General features: G+C 46.4%; 1 protein-coding gene across 1 annotated transcript in view; it reads left to right on the top strand.

Annotated features, from left to right (window-relative positions):
* The window catches only part of plxna2 (plexin A2), a 165,323-nt gene that overhangs the window by 68,365 nt on the left and 82,273 nt on the right, over positions 1–14,685 (top strand). The gene's annotated exons all lie outside the window — the stretch shown is intronic.

Here is a 14,685-nt window from a genome sequence, read left to right as displayed (position 1 = left end):
GAGGCACAAACACGCAAAGCTGTTGATCGCTAAACGTATAAGTGCCCTTGTGGATGAGAATGGATGGTTTAAGTGTGTGTGTGTGTGTGTATGTATGTGTGTGAGCGCACATATGTTTAAATGTAAGCCAAAGTGTGTGAGTGTGTGAGTGTGTGTGTGTGTGCACTCCAGCAGGGCCCGAGATGGCCCACCTCTCAACATCACCACCACTACCACCCTCTGTTAGCTATAAATAACCCAGGTGGCACAGCAGGGGACGTTGTGACAGCGTTTGATAATGAAGAAGAACAATGAGGGCAGGGAGGAGGAAAGAAATAGAGAGTCGCGGAAAAGACAAGGCACAAATGAGAGAGAGAGAGAGAGAGAGAGATGAAGGGCACTTCTCGGCTGGTTGGTCGGACGGCTGAGAGGAGGATGGGAGGAAGAGTGATGAGGTAGAGAGGGACAGCTGGAGGAGTGCATGACTTAGAAGGAGTAAAGAGAGACACTCGGAGAGAAAGAGAGACGGAGCGCAAGGTCATCCTTTCATTTCATTTCTAATGAAGTGACACAGCATTGTGGGGCAGGTGGGAAGAGGCTGATAGGCGTCAACGCAACTGACATACTAAGTAGGCGGAGGAGGAGGCGAGGGCGGCGAGGGGTGGAAGGGGACACGACGGGAGAGTAGAGGTGAGGAGACGAGAAGGAGAGGAAAACGTGGTTGCATAGAAAAGTGATGAAAAGAGGAGGAGAAGTGACAGGAGGAGAAGAGGAGCAGCTGCAGGGGAGCAGCCCTGGAGACTGACGACGTGCGAGGCTGCCAGCGCGAGGTGATAGATTGTCGTCCTCTCTCCTTATCGTTGCTCTTAACACACTCAACAACTGGCTGGCCGGAGCTCGCAGGTTAGGAGCCGCGGTGGGCGGATGTGGTGTGAAGGGAGTTGTTCAGACAATAGTGTCCACTGCCGGGAGAGGAGCAAACATCCACTGTTAGGTTCTGTCCCCTCAGCGAGTGTGACTAACACATTACTGTGCTGCGTAAGGATTAGTTGTGTTATTGCACTCTGGAAAACAAAAGGAAAAAAAAGGAAGCGACTGAGAAGTTGCTCAGTTTGAGTCACTCGCCTGCTGTGAGAGTAAAGATATTACAACGACCAGTAAGAGCTCAGTCCTTAATAATACTACTGATGAATCACTTTTATTATTATTTACAAAGTACATTCACCAAACTATTTAAATGTTTGCTACTATTCATGACATTTATTTGTGACATTGTTAACTTTAGATCCGGTTGGTTTTGGTTTCACATATTAATTCAGGGTTGGCTGTTCGTCATCACCCACCTGGGCTGAGTCTACTTATACTTGACATTGATTGTTTTTTGACGGACGTGCATGTTTGAATGGAGAAAATAAATGAACCGGTTCATTTGGTAAATAATTTTTTCAAATGAACATCACTGCATCCTACGAGCTTCTCTTCTTCTACTGTTTAATGCCGTCTCGACTTCCTGCAGTTAGTCGGACAGTCAACCCAAAAAAGTGTTTTCAAAATTTCAAAAACTGTTATTTTGGTCCAGACCAAATAAGTTAAAACCTCTTATTCGTGTTTTTATGAATATTTCCAGTATAAAAATCCCAATGTGCCAATTCCGTGCACAAACCCTGCAAACACACCCACGTATCTGATAGTGGGATGATGACTCTGTTGCCAGGCCTGACGTGAATTCCCCCAGTTAGGAAGAGTTTGTTCTGATTCTAAAGTCTGTTTCCCATATTTACCGAATCCTTTATTCCTTCTTATTCCGTGGATGAAACGCGCTTTTGATGTTGAGCTCATAACTGCTAGTCATCTGAATGAGAAGTGATGTTGGTGAATATTATTAGTATTCAGCGGTTCGACTCCTCTGTCTTCTCTCCAGGGGGGGGACGGTGGAAGCAGACAGACACAGACGCACGCACACATACTGAAACGCTCTCAACTGCTCTGGGGATGTTGCCCTGCATGTTCAAGGAGGCAACTATAGTTAGACTGAGAGGCGCAACCTGACAAAGTGGCAGGATTGGGATTCAACGTGGCCGCGCGCTCGTTCTGCCCCGTTTTTTAATAAATGTGTCAACTGAGACGACATGTTTTTTAATATGCGATTCTGGACGGATACAATTTGATTTATTTAGAATCTAATCTGTGATGTTCCGAGCCTCAAAGCCTGGGGCTGCTCCAATGTCATTTATTTTATGAGTCTGGAAGGAACTGCACATACTAATGTGTATCATATTAAGTCTATTCTCTGTGATGAACCCACTCTCTCTACGCATGGGGACACATTTAGCTTCTGTGGTAATGGGCACCGCGCTGCATTTCTCAGTAATCCACTGGAGCTGTGAAATCACTGCAGCCACCTTGGAAATGGCCGAATCATCGCTTTGACCTTTTTTTCTCCCATTGTTAACCTAAATGTCACCTCGAGCTACACGTGGAAGTTCGACGTCCAGGACATCACGAGACCCATCTCGGCCAGAGCCTCGCTCGTTCCCATGTGTCTGGCTGATGCAGTCTGAGGCCAAGCGCATTGGTGATGGGAGACGGCAAGAACAAAGGAGGGATGATATCAAACAGAAACCAGGGCAGATTTGGCTCCAGTTGCATTTCCTACTCTGAATAACAAAGAGGCCCTCTGTGTTTGGCACAGTGGGAAAGGGAGAATACAGAGAGCGCAGGAAAGAGACAGACACTGGATGACAGAGGGAGACCGAAATTGGGAGAGAGTAATATTTGCTGAGCCGAGGCCGTGCTCCAGAATCTGGGCTCGTGCTCCCTGCAGCCCTCACACCTGTCTGTGTGTGTGTTGCGGCGAGGCTGAGACTCGTGGGATGTGCGAAGCCTTTGTAAATACAAACACGCAGACAGGCACCCACAGGGACACACAGACACACACTCCACTCGTGCACACACACACAGATACACACATTCTCCCTCAGCTTTCATTTGCATAGGTACCGACATAATGCACCGGCTCTCAAAAATCACATGTACACGTGCAGAAGAAAAAAAAAAAGACTATAATTACAGACACATGCAGGCACCGGTCTCCCAATCAGTATTCAAATGGGATCTCGGCGAGGCTTTTCATCCAGGCTCTTTCTCTCAGCCGCATATGTATAGATTACACCTACTGCATATGTATAGATTATTCTAGATGGGCTCTTACTCCACTCTACTCCAACGCCTACCCAGAGTTATCTCTCGTCACGTGAAAGAACTTTACTCTCTCTCTCTCTCTCTCTCTCTCTCTTACACACCATCCTTCACTCAGCCCCGAACATATTTAACTGCTCGCTCTTTCATATGCGATCCATGGTGCTGCCATGTTTAAACGGTGCTTTTGTTTTGTAGATGTAATGACAATAGCATCCACCATATTAACGATGTGGTTGAAATTTGCCCAATGCGAGTCAGCGCAGTGGAACTGATGAAAAGACCTGGCTCAGTGACTTCCTCTTCTCCAGGAGCAGTATGAGTTTGTGTGTGTGTGTGTGTGTGTGTGTGTGTGTGTGTGTGTGTGTGTGTGTGTGTGTGTGTGTGTGTGTGTGTGTGTGTGTGTGTGTGTGTGTGTGTGTGTGTGTGTGTGTGTGTGTCTTCCTGTAGGGTGCTGTATCATTACTGACAGTCCTGAAATACATAACAGCAGGTTTTCATCTCAAGATTTATCTCCAGACATCTGTGTATATCCATTTTTCTGCCTGTATTGGAAAAAAAGAAAAAGGAAAACATGTTTGCGGTATTATCTTCGGATTTTCACAGGATTCTCATTTTGCGGCTTTGTGTTTTCCAACTGTCCTCGTGCATCCTGTGGTTGTGCCGATCCATGTATGGATTTCTGCCAGATCCCTTGTTTGAGTCATGTTGTGTGAGTCTTTGTGTGCGACTGCGTCTATGTTTAGAGAAATAATACAGCGATTTCGGTACGAGGCTGAGTGCCCGGCGGCAAATGCAGTGATGGAAAGGGTCAGAGCTGTTTCAGGAAATTCAGCTGAGCTGCCTCCTAGACGTTCCCCTCTCCTCCCTGTCTCCCTTCTTTTCTCTTTTCGTCTGTCTGCGTCGTATGAAAATCCCCCTGAAAGGTCTTACATTCCTGAAACACCTCACTGCATTTAATATTGCATCAAAAGCTGTAGATTTCAAACTGAATACTTCATGTTCCTCTGCTCAAACAAAGCACACATGGGTACGGAGTACGTAGCGTCTGCCCAAATTCCATACGGCGAAGCACGGGGGGGGGGCTTTAGGGTTTATCTACTGTAGAAGCCATACTTTACATACAGGCAGAATCCCTGAGCCTGCAGCGGAGCCGCCACGATTCCAGCAGAGGCTCTAATCAAACAGGTAGAAACAGTATTCATATGTGAGTGGCAGCTGGAGCATAGTTAAACCAGCAAACGCCGCTGCCAGCTCAAATGTAAATTCACTCTGATGAATTTGCATGAGTGCTTGGCCGTTCACCGACGAGTCCCCTCTCTCTTTTTTCAAATACACAAAAATGGGACCTCACCTGGTTCTTTTTCACAACGTCCTGCGTTTGTACTGTTCTGCATTTTTTGGGGGGGGGGGAGTTCAGGCCAGTGAAGGGACAAACACAACGAGCACACACCTCAGGCCTGAAGCACCACCGGCTCGCTTCATTCATCGATACATCAACAATGCAGAACAAAGGGATAAACGGTGACAACTGCTCCAGTAGCGGGAGAGGGTCTGTCGGGGGGGGGCCTGGATTATCAACGTTTTCACGAGGCCTTTTTTTCGTTCCCTCTCTGGTGTTCTGTGCTGTTCCTGCCGCTGGCGCCCAGCAGCAGGGTTTTCACCCACCGCACACGGCAGAGAATCAGTGTCTGCATTATATCGGTTGCTTTGGTCAGTGGCCAGTTCGCAGAGCCCGAGCTGTAATGTATTATTCATGGGGAACAATCAAGATTTAACATCTGAAAGGGCTTTTGAAGTGATACCTGTGGCGGGGGGGCCTTAGTTCTGCCTGAAAAGGTTTTTGAAAACACCTTAATAAATAAAAGCACACACACGCTTAGAAAAATAAAAGAGGGTACGTTTTTATCTTGTCAGACGTAAATCACAAGGAAGAAGGCAGCTGTTGACTTTGTAATGGAGCTCGATGGTTTTTGTAATGTTTTATGGCTGTGGCTCAAACGAGTACATAATAGACCTTAACAGATTTAACAGTGGTCCCAGTGAAACAGTGGCCCTCTAACTGCCGTCTCTTTTATAAGGATGAGTGTGACATTCTTGCTAGCATGACCGACCGAGGGACACTGAGCCGGCTTGTAAAACAGACTCGTCTTTCATGGACAGACGCACACTGTCCTCCCCTATAGAGGCGTCCAGCCATGTGCTGCTGTCACTCTCCGATACCCTTTCTTCCTCTTTAGCAAACATTAAACCCCCCCCCCCCACAACCTCAACCGATTCCTCCTTCGCCATCCTTCCTCCCTCGGCCGGCTCCACGTATGGAACGGCAACATTACAGCTCACAGATTATCACAAAAGAAAAGAAGACCTCTTTTTTTTCAAATCTGGCAATTTCTCCCAGGTGCTCAGCTGTGAAATTTGAAATCCATGCATGAATTCTTTCTTCTTCTTTCAAGTCTTTTTTTTTTTTGGTATGAGGCCCTCAACTCAACCTGTTCTCCCTCCAACGACCCCCCCACCCCAGAGCTTTCTGGTTCTCCTTCCTCTCTCCCCCTTATCCCCCAGACCCTTTGTTTGGCCGGTGTGGTTCGATTGGGAGGAAATGGGTCCAGTGCCTATCAGGACAAGAGGAAATAGGATTCATTCACACCTCGTCCTGGCTCAGATTAGCTGACATGCTACTGGCTCATCATTATGCAGGATTCTAGTGTGTATAACATGCTGGTTTCATGTGTTAATGGGCACGGAACACACGGTGGCTTAGAGCCAGGCCTTCCACTGTGCGCTGTAGGTGTTATGGCTCACGCAGACTTGAAGCGACCAGCAGCAATGTTGGTCGGGAGCTGTTTGTTTCATGCGTTTACTGTTTACACCCTCCAGAACGAGAAGGTTGGACTGGCTCATGTCCAGGGCACTTATTCAAACATGCTTTTGTGTATTATCCTGGATGTTTGGGTTTGTTTTCCCTGTAAAAGCCCAACTCTTATTTTGATCATATATGTCAACGTTTACTGGAAGTTGCTCGGATGAGAAATAATAATCCAGAGGGGAAGGAAGACGTCTGGAAAATGAACACTTTTTATCTCCTTCTCTTGAGCCCCTTCTTCCTTTCTTCTATTTGAGAGTTTCTGGCAACCACTACCTCAAGGAGTGTTGCATCACCCCGTACTGGCCTCAGGGCAGCCTGACTAGCCTGAAGCTACCAGAGAATGAACAAGACCAATGGTTTGACCACTGACCCTTATCTCTGCGTTTCTCACCCATCTGCCCGTCAGCGTCAGTCCAACATATGGTCCTGATAACTCGACTAACCACCGTTACAGCGCACAGGACCATCAAGAGTCTGCTGCCGGGATGAAAGAGAAATCAGTGATATACGCTGAATTCAGTTAGCAAATCTTCTCACTCCTTCTCGAGTTATTTTCCCCCAACTGAGGCTCCAAAACCAGAACGATGAATGTTATTCTCTGTTACCTCTGAATGTGAAATGCCTCTCTGCGTCCCACAGGAGGTAAGAGGTATCTTTCTCTCGTAAGTTCCTGAATGTTCCCCAATTCCCCTGTTGAATCTGTGGTTGGGCTTTGCGCTGCATGAATTATGAAGAAAGGTAGATCGTTCCTAAAGTAGGTCTTCAACTGAGGTCAAATGGGGTTTGTTTTTATATGGGACAGCTGCGAATGAAGAGATGCCGCTCATACCAGGCAACTGTAAAGAGTAGAAGTGAGAAGGAAACATGCAAACATGTGGACCCCACATCTGCATTTTATTTCACCCTGGATAGACCCGCACTCGGAGCTGCAGCTTGGAAACTCGGCCTGAGATTCTTCGCTGCTTCCCTGACATCCACTTTACTTGATATTGACACCTGGACAAATTAGGATACATTCCCCTGTCAATATGCACATGCAGTTTTATCAATGATGCCATTTAGCTCTTCGTTCTGAGGAAGCCGCGCTCATCCCTGTCCCACGTGTGATGCTGCCTTAATCTGCGTTTTAGTGTTGTTTGAAGTTATAGATAAAGTTGTTCTTGCTTGTTGGTATTTTACCATATTTATATATTTTCAGTATGTAGTATTTTCTTTCTTGAAAATGTAAGATGTTTTATTTAAATTTTCTATTGATTTATTTGTCATTTTCATTCTAAAGTTTAAATTTGAACAAGTTACTCGGTCGGTCCTCAGTCCCGTCCCTCATAACATATGAATTCCAGCTGTTGAACAGAAAGTTCTCTACTAAACAAGTTACTTCTCGTCACGGTCGTTCAGAATGCGTGTCCGTGTTACTCGAACCCTTATTTCCTGTCTGAATCAGAGATGTTGGGAGGATTCTGTGCACGTGTGTTGACATACATGCTCCATGTGTTCGGCGTAATGCGCGTGTGCTCTCCATCTGTTTACGTCCTGTTTCTCAGCAACGTGAGGTCGGGGGTGGGGGGGAAGTTCAAGGGTTGAATGTGTTCATCAAACTGAAGGGGGTCCCTCAGCGGGTCAGTTAGAGACGCCCCCTTCCATTTAATCATGTTTTCATAAACCGCCGTTTGCTTAACCACTGCAAGTCAACTCTTTCTGTCTCTTGATGACTGATATGAGTGTCCTTGCCCCGTTCAGCCATGTTCTGCCCGTGTTTTACACGTCTGAATGTTCAGCCGCTGTTTGCTCCCTCTGCGTGAGCCTACCTAACAAAGGCACCTCATTTGCATGAGTCCCTTTGCAGGCATTGTTAATTGACTTAAGCCAGGATTAGTGTTAATCAGGTTTTGTGCCCTGGAACCATTGGCCAATCCTAACCTCATTATTTGATAGCAGCACACGTCCTGTCAGCCTCCATCAAGCTGTTAATTAATAGAAGCCTGTGCACCCAGGTCCTCGCCCTGAACACCCTCTTACCTCCCCCCTCCCACCTTCACCCCCAAGTCTCGGCAAGGGGTCAGTGCCTCGTAACAAGCTGGGAATCCAGTGACCCGCCCAGTAGACTGTGCTGGCCGACTGCGGAGCTGTCAGCAAACAGGTGCCCCGTAGCTTGACGTCTGCTTCAGGTGAAATGCTTTTCCAAATAGACTCAATAGTGTCAAGTCCAGTATGAATGGATTTCCAGACCCATGTGTGAGACCCTATGGAGGGTTTGTTTGTGTCTGGCTTCATGGAGTGTGTGTCTGCTCATCCCTTAATACCAGTTTAAACCTCACGGCTGTCTCCCCCGCCCTCGCTCACTGGCCCTCTGACATAATATGAGATAATGAGGAAAAGGATACCTGATCCTTAGACTCTCTGACACCTCATGTCTCTGCAGTCTCGCTGAGTTTTCCATTAGCTGAAGCTCCCACAAACACAGCCCCTGGAAAACAATACAAAGAAAGATTCCATGCAGGCTGCACCTTTGTTTCATTGCTGAACCCCGGGGATTCTCGAAATGATCAATACACGTTTGAATGGCAGAATGTAGGCGAATGAATCTTTATTGTGTAACGGCAAGAAATTAAAAGTATAAACAGAGTGTATATGTGAATGGAGGTGGTCAATCTTGAGCAGAAATCACCGCTCTAAGCCCCCTGGGGAACAAACCTGTCCTTGAACCTGTTTAAAGCCTCTTATTATCTTGAAACAACGCTATTAATCTCTGATTAAGCTGCAGTTTCAGTCGATGTAGTGTTACTGATGTTTATGAGCTGAATTTAGAATAATATCACTCTTCATTTTCCCTTTCTTTCATTTACGAGGTGTGTATACGAGTGCTTTGATGCCAGGCGTGTATACATATGTGTGTGGCTCGTGTATGCGCATGTGTGCGTGTGCGCGTTGTCACTGTGATTTTGAGCCAAAGGAACAGTCCAAGAGCCATCCTGCCAGAATAATCAGCTCTATAATTAAGAGCTGTGAGTGCTGTATGTCAGCCCTTCTCTCTGTCTGTCTGCCTCTAATGGCACAGCGTTTGTCTATTTCCTCCCTGTGCCTATGCAGAATGCTCATGACATTTATTGTGAAACTAATGGCTGTGCTTCACTCCTCCTAATTGTAGGCTTTAATTGCAATAATTATTTACAAGCCTAATTAGAGCCTAGAGAGTGTCAGGGAGAAACATGAGTGCCGGTTGAAGGAATCGCGACAGGGTTCGTCAGGAACCAGGCAAAGAGTAAAGTGAATGTCTGGAAGTCTCCCAGTCTCCTGTCTTTTTTCTTTTTTTTTTTTTTTTGCATCTGTCAGTTTCCTTCCTCCTCAGCGCTGAGATGGAGCCGCAATCACCAAATGAAGTGTAGAGTCGTGGGTTTTGAGGCTGAACCCACACACGAGCGGGGAGCAGCAGGCTGAGTCCCCAGCCCTGCGGTGAAGGTGTTTATATGAAGGTCTCAGGCTGAGACTGATGCTTCCTGTTTGAGACGGACTGACAGCTCACTTCACTGATCCCGCCAGCTGTCCTCTGAAGGGGCGAAGTGTGAATGTGTGCACACATGCATCTTACCTGCATTTGTCGCTGAGTACACGTGTGGCTGTGTGTGCTCTAACCAGGGCCGTGGTTCATTTGCTGCAGTTTGCCAGAGCCTCAGGAGACCTTCTGTGTCGATGTGTGTGTTTTTGTGTTTTCCCGTGTGATGCAGTCATGCTTCCAGGGCTGCAATATGCTCTTTGTCTGTCCTTCACAAGGCCAGGCTCAGTAAACAGGCTGCTGCAGGAGAGGTGCTGCTTTTTGATGGGATACCCATGGCAGCACAATCCTTTCTTCTTCCCAATGGAAGAGGTAACACACTCTCTCTCGCTTTGCTGGGGTTGTGCAACACATTCCCTCATTTTCCCCACTTCTTTCCCTCCTTCCTCGTCTCTTCTTCTTCTTCTGCATCGTCCGATGGGAGGACTCAATCCCACAATGCCGTTCTCCACTCCCCTGCGGCTCACTTTGACAAAGCTGTCAGCCTGAGCGCCAGTGATGGATGAAGTATTGTACATGATGTGTGTGTGTGTGTGTGTGTGTGTGGGTTTGGGGAGTGTGTCTGACTCTGAATCTGTGTATTACAACAGTGTGAAAATAGGTCAGATATCCTTGGACTCTTGCTGGCCACAAGATTTATCTATATACTCACAGAAGTCAGTAAATCATACTGTTTACATTTCACACCACTTTCATACGTTGTGTTCTCCAGATCCTCTCTTTACTCTTACAATCATTTCAGTCTGTGTTGAGAGAACCAATTAAAGGCGGCCAAAGTATATGATAACATTCACAGAAGGCGACTGTACGTGAGAAATGTTAGAGGACGTTTGCCGTCACTGTGCTAGAACACACACACACGCACACACACTCCAACAGACAAACATTGAATGAAGATGAATGTGCAGGGATGGATAACATATCTCCTAATGCAATATTTGAGGAAAAATATTAGAAAGAGCACGGGCCAGATAAGGCGTCTGATTTAAACAGTGCATCTCCCGACAGCCTGTTGAAATATTGCCCTTCTTGCTGACTTGTAAATCGGATATTTGGAACCAGAAGGATCACATGTTGGTAACAGATAGGACCACAGAGTGACGGATGGGGCTGTGGGGGGGGGGGATGGTTTTGGGGATGGAAAAACGACACACAACAGTGTTTGTGCTGGACTAACACCGCCACCTACACCCACACACTTTAAGTTCATACGTGGAACCAAAAACAGCCACGTACCTCGGAGGGAAAACACTTAATTATTTCGCACTTTCCCAACGCGACTGGGGAGCAGTTAATTTGGCTTCTCAGAAGCAGCTGTCTGAGAGTCGAGGGATGAGAGGGAGCAGGAGACAGAGGGTGGAGAGGGAAGAGAGACGAAGAGAGTGAGACACAAAGGCAGTTTGGGCTCATTATGTTGATTTTTCCTCCTCTGCCAAACAAAGACAGCCAGGCACTTTCAGACACACCACTGGAGATCAGTCACCGCTTTCTCTCCTTTCTCACCCCACCGAGTTTCTTTATAGTCGAATCTAATAATTTTCTCCCCGCTGCAGGAGCATGTTTGCCCATAGCCTTTGTCTCTGTGTATTTCTCATGGAACCCAATTGGATTAAATCATAGGCACAGTTATGGGGTCTGAGGAGGTCGTTCAGCCTCGGTAATACTTGTAAACTCTCATCAACGTATCAAGTACAGCGGAGGAGTAAAATGTGCGTGACACACGCATGTGTGCATATGCATATAAACAGACACACACACACACACACACACACACACACACACACCCACACACACACACACACACACACACACACACACACACACACACACACACACAGACACACACAAAAAGCATGTATGTATGCATACACAGTCAGTTTGGGATTAGATTAGAAGTGTCCTCGCCACCTGAGCCTGGTTATCAGAGCCCCTCCTCCCTTTCTGTCTCTCTTTCTCATGTACACAAATTAACATTCACACACACACCCACACACCCACACACCACACACACACACACACACACACACACACACACACACACACACACACACGTGCGCACACAGCCAACAGCCCTGAGAGCAGTGGGGTGTAACCAAACCCTTCATTTGTATGTACATCATGTGCACTGGAAGAGACACTGAGACAAAGAGAACAAACATGCTCACATGCATGCACACACACACACACACACACACATACACACACTCGTACAAAAAAAATAACCGTACACACTCAGACATGCACTGTGGAGTCCCTCTGTGGATCAGAATTCATTTCTGTCTGCCTCCCCCTCCAAATCAATACCCCCATTGGTCGACAGACAGCCTTAAGTGTGCCAGGGAGGCTCCCCGGCACTCACACCCTCCCCAAACACACACACACACACACACCCATGCCTGTTGATGTGTGATGGCCTCTGCTGCTTCCTTATTAACTCCTCACATGCTGACTGAAGCATACACCTCATTACGGGCTGCATTGACAGTCTGGGATCCCGCTGAGAGACGAGCGCCGAGCGTGCGTAGACACAGACAAGCAGGTACGGGGGAAGCGACAAAAAAACAAGAGTGTCACAATGACAAGTGGTCAAGACATGGGGATAGAAAAAGAAAAGCAGTGGAATACAGTTTGATTAAATGCACGCAGGAAAGAAAACATGTAAATCTAAAGCCGTTTTCTGATATGAACCAGGAAATATCCGGATCCAATTGTCCAGACGCTTTGTCTCTGGAGCGTTCAGGTGAGGGGAGGGGTCTGGGTGGAGCAGTGGGCCGCACATAACATATACATTCTGCTGCGGAAATCTCATGTTCTTGTTCACAGCACATTGACACCTGCGTCTGCTCTTAAAGCCAAAAGCGCTATATGATCGCTGTCCTTCCACGTTGACATCTCTGTCTGGCATCTCGTTTTCATTGCATCCTTTGGTTTTCTCGCTTGCAGTGAATTCCCCTGACGATATCATCCTGCATCTTCACATGGGTTCATTCAGACATTTTCTCACATGGATAATTGAGGGAGAATATCCGGAGTTCAGGGCTTGTCTGGCAGCAGGTGTTGAGATTCTGATTGGACTGATTGAGAGACGTCTAGAGACGGAAACGAAGGACATGGCGTTAAGTGTTTTAGTAACTAACAAGATGTTAATTAAGTCTATAAGTATCACTCAACGCACCACATTCCACTATATATACATTACTTTCCCCTCAACTGCAGGTCAAGCACACTTCAACTCCGTTCCGTCACTACTTCAACCATTTCACCAGAAGATTTCTACCCACTGCTAATGAACAAATGAGTCATATGAGGTGTGGAAGTGGCTGTTCAGACAAATCTATACCTTTTAAATCAGGGCCCGGTTTGTGATGATGTCTGAGTGGAAGCAGGAGTGACGGAAAGGAAGTGCTTGAGCCGACATGATATGCATATGCAAAGTGCTAATATACACAGACATTGTTTTCGCAAAAAAAAAAAAGAGGCATTTTAAAGTGGCTCCGTTAAATGTTGAGCCACTGAAATAATGTTAAATCGAATTAAACCAGGATGTTTCATCGTGGAATGTGAGTGTCACTTTTTATAGCCGTCTTTGCACATGAGCGCTCACACTCACACGTTCCAAAAAAACACTCAGAGGCAGATTCACAGCTCCATGTTTCCATCTCTTAAATGTCAGAGTGGGCCTTTAGACCAGTTGCCAGTGAGCGGGGGCAGCATGGGTGTAATTTTTCTCCTTTTAGCCTCCTGACTGAATTACGGAGCGGAGAGGCCACCTTGACTGGGCGCAGCTAGCTCACCAGTGTCCATCTTCACATCTTTACCTGTGTGTAAGAGGGTGAACATGGGATCTGGAAAGTAGCTGCAGGTGTCAGAAGTTGACTTTGTGTTATTTATCGAAGTCAAATACGAAGCATATATGTATTTTTCTTCCATGCAGGTGTTCTGCCAAGGTCGTTGTTGGCACAGCTTTCCATTAATGTTGGGAATTAGGGGTGAAACATGCAGCAAGAGAAAAACAGCCAGAAGTCGCTGAAAGTCAAATGTCCCACAACGCGTTTGTCTTCTAAGAGCATTGCTTTTGATGGACGCTGTTGAACAGTGTTTGTGAGCATTTTAAAGCTGTTTGCACCAATGGAGCTTAAATTTGCACACAATCAAACCCCCAACCTATTCCCTTTCTCTCCTTGCCCCCCCAAAAAAGAGGATTGAAGCCATACATAATTGATACACTCCTCGCTGTATTGACTGGTTGGATTTTTCATCCTCCTCACAGGTCGATTCCCTCACTCCATTATTTCTGTGGTCGTGTCCCTGCGCTGCCTCACATCCCCCTGTGACTTCTCCCCCTCGTCTTCCCGTCTGCAGCATCTCGACACACACACACACACACACACACACACACACACACACACACACGCACACACACACAAACACAAACAGAGATTGGGAGACATTCCAATCTCCGTCCTCCACCGTCCTTATTTCCCACCGCCCCAGTTTGCCGTTAATCCGTACAGTTGGCCATCAGTCCAGGGGCCAATGCTACATGTTGAAATTCAAAGCCGTGTTGGTGCAGGCGTGTGGTTTGTGTGTGCATGTCCATGGGAGAGCGGGGGTTACATTCCACAAAGTGCATATTCCAACAATTCCAATCAGGGATTCTGCAGGGTCTTGAAATAGAAATCAGAATTAAATTTTTGTCTTGAATACGTCAACATATCTAGGTCTTAAGTACTTGTAGGTTGGTTTTAATTATGTTAACCTGCAGTTAAACACCCTGATCAGAAAGTCCATGGGTACTTACTGTCTCTGTCTGTAGTCGACAAGATAACGTGGTTATATCAAGAGTCCCAGAATCACTTACACTTATGGTGAAGGTGAGAATAAGTTTCTTCACCTTGACCTTAAGTGTAAGTAATTCTGTGACTCTTGATATTCCTTCATATCTGTCGTACTTTACATTGGCCATAAATCGAATTTATTAGGGTCTTAAAAATCTCTGACATTTAACTTGTTGAAACCTGCAGAAACCCTGTTTAAAATAGATATAACTGTGAAATATGACTAAATTAATGAGGGATGAACAGGT

The sequence above is a fragment of the Hippoglossus stenolepis genome, chromosome 6 (assembly GCF_022539355.2).
Source record: "Hippoglossus stenolepis isolate QCI-W04-F060 chromosome 6, HSTE1.2, whole genome shotgun sequence".
In the NCBI taxonomy this organism is placed as follows: Eukaryota; Metazoa; Chordata; class Actinopteri; order Pleuronectiformes; family Pleuronectidae; genus Hippoglossus; species Hippoglossus stenolepis.
The sequence above is the reverse complement of the archived record's forward strand: the minus strand, read 5'-3'. Positions and strand labels throughout refer to the sequence as shown.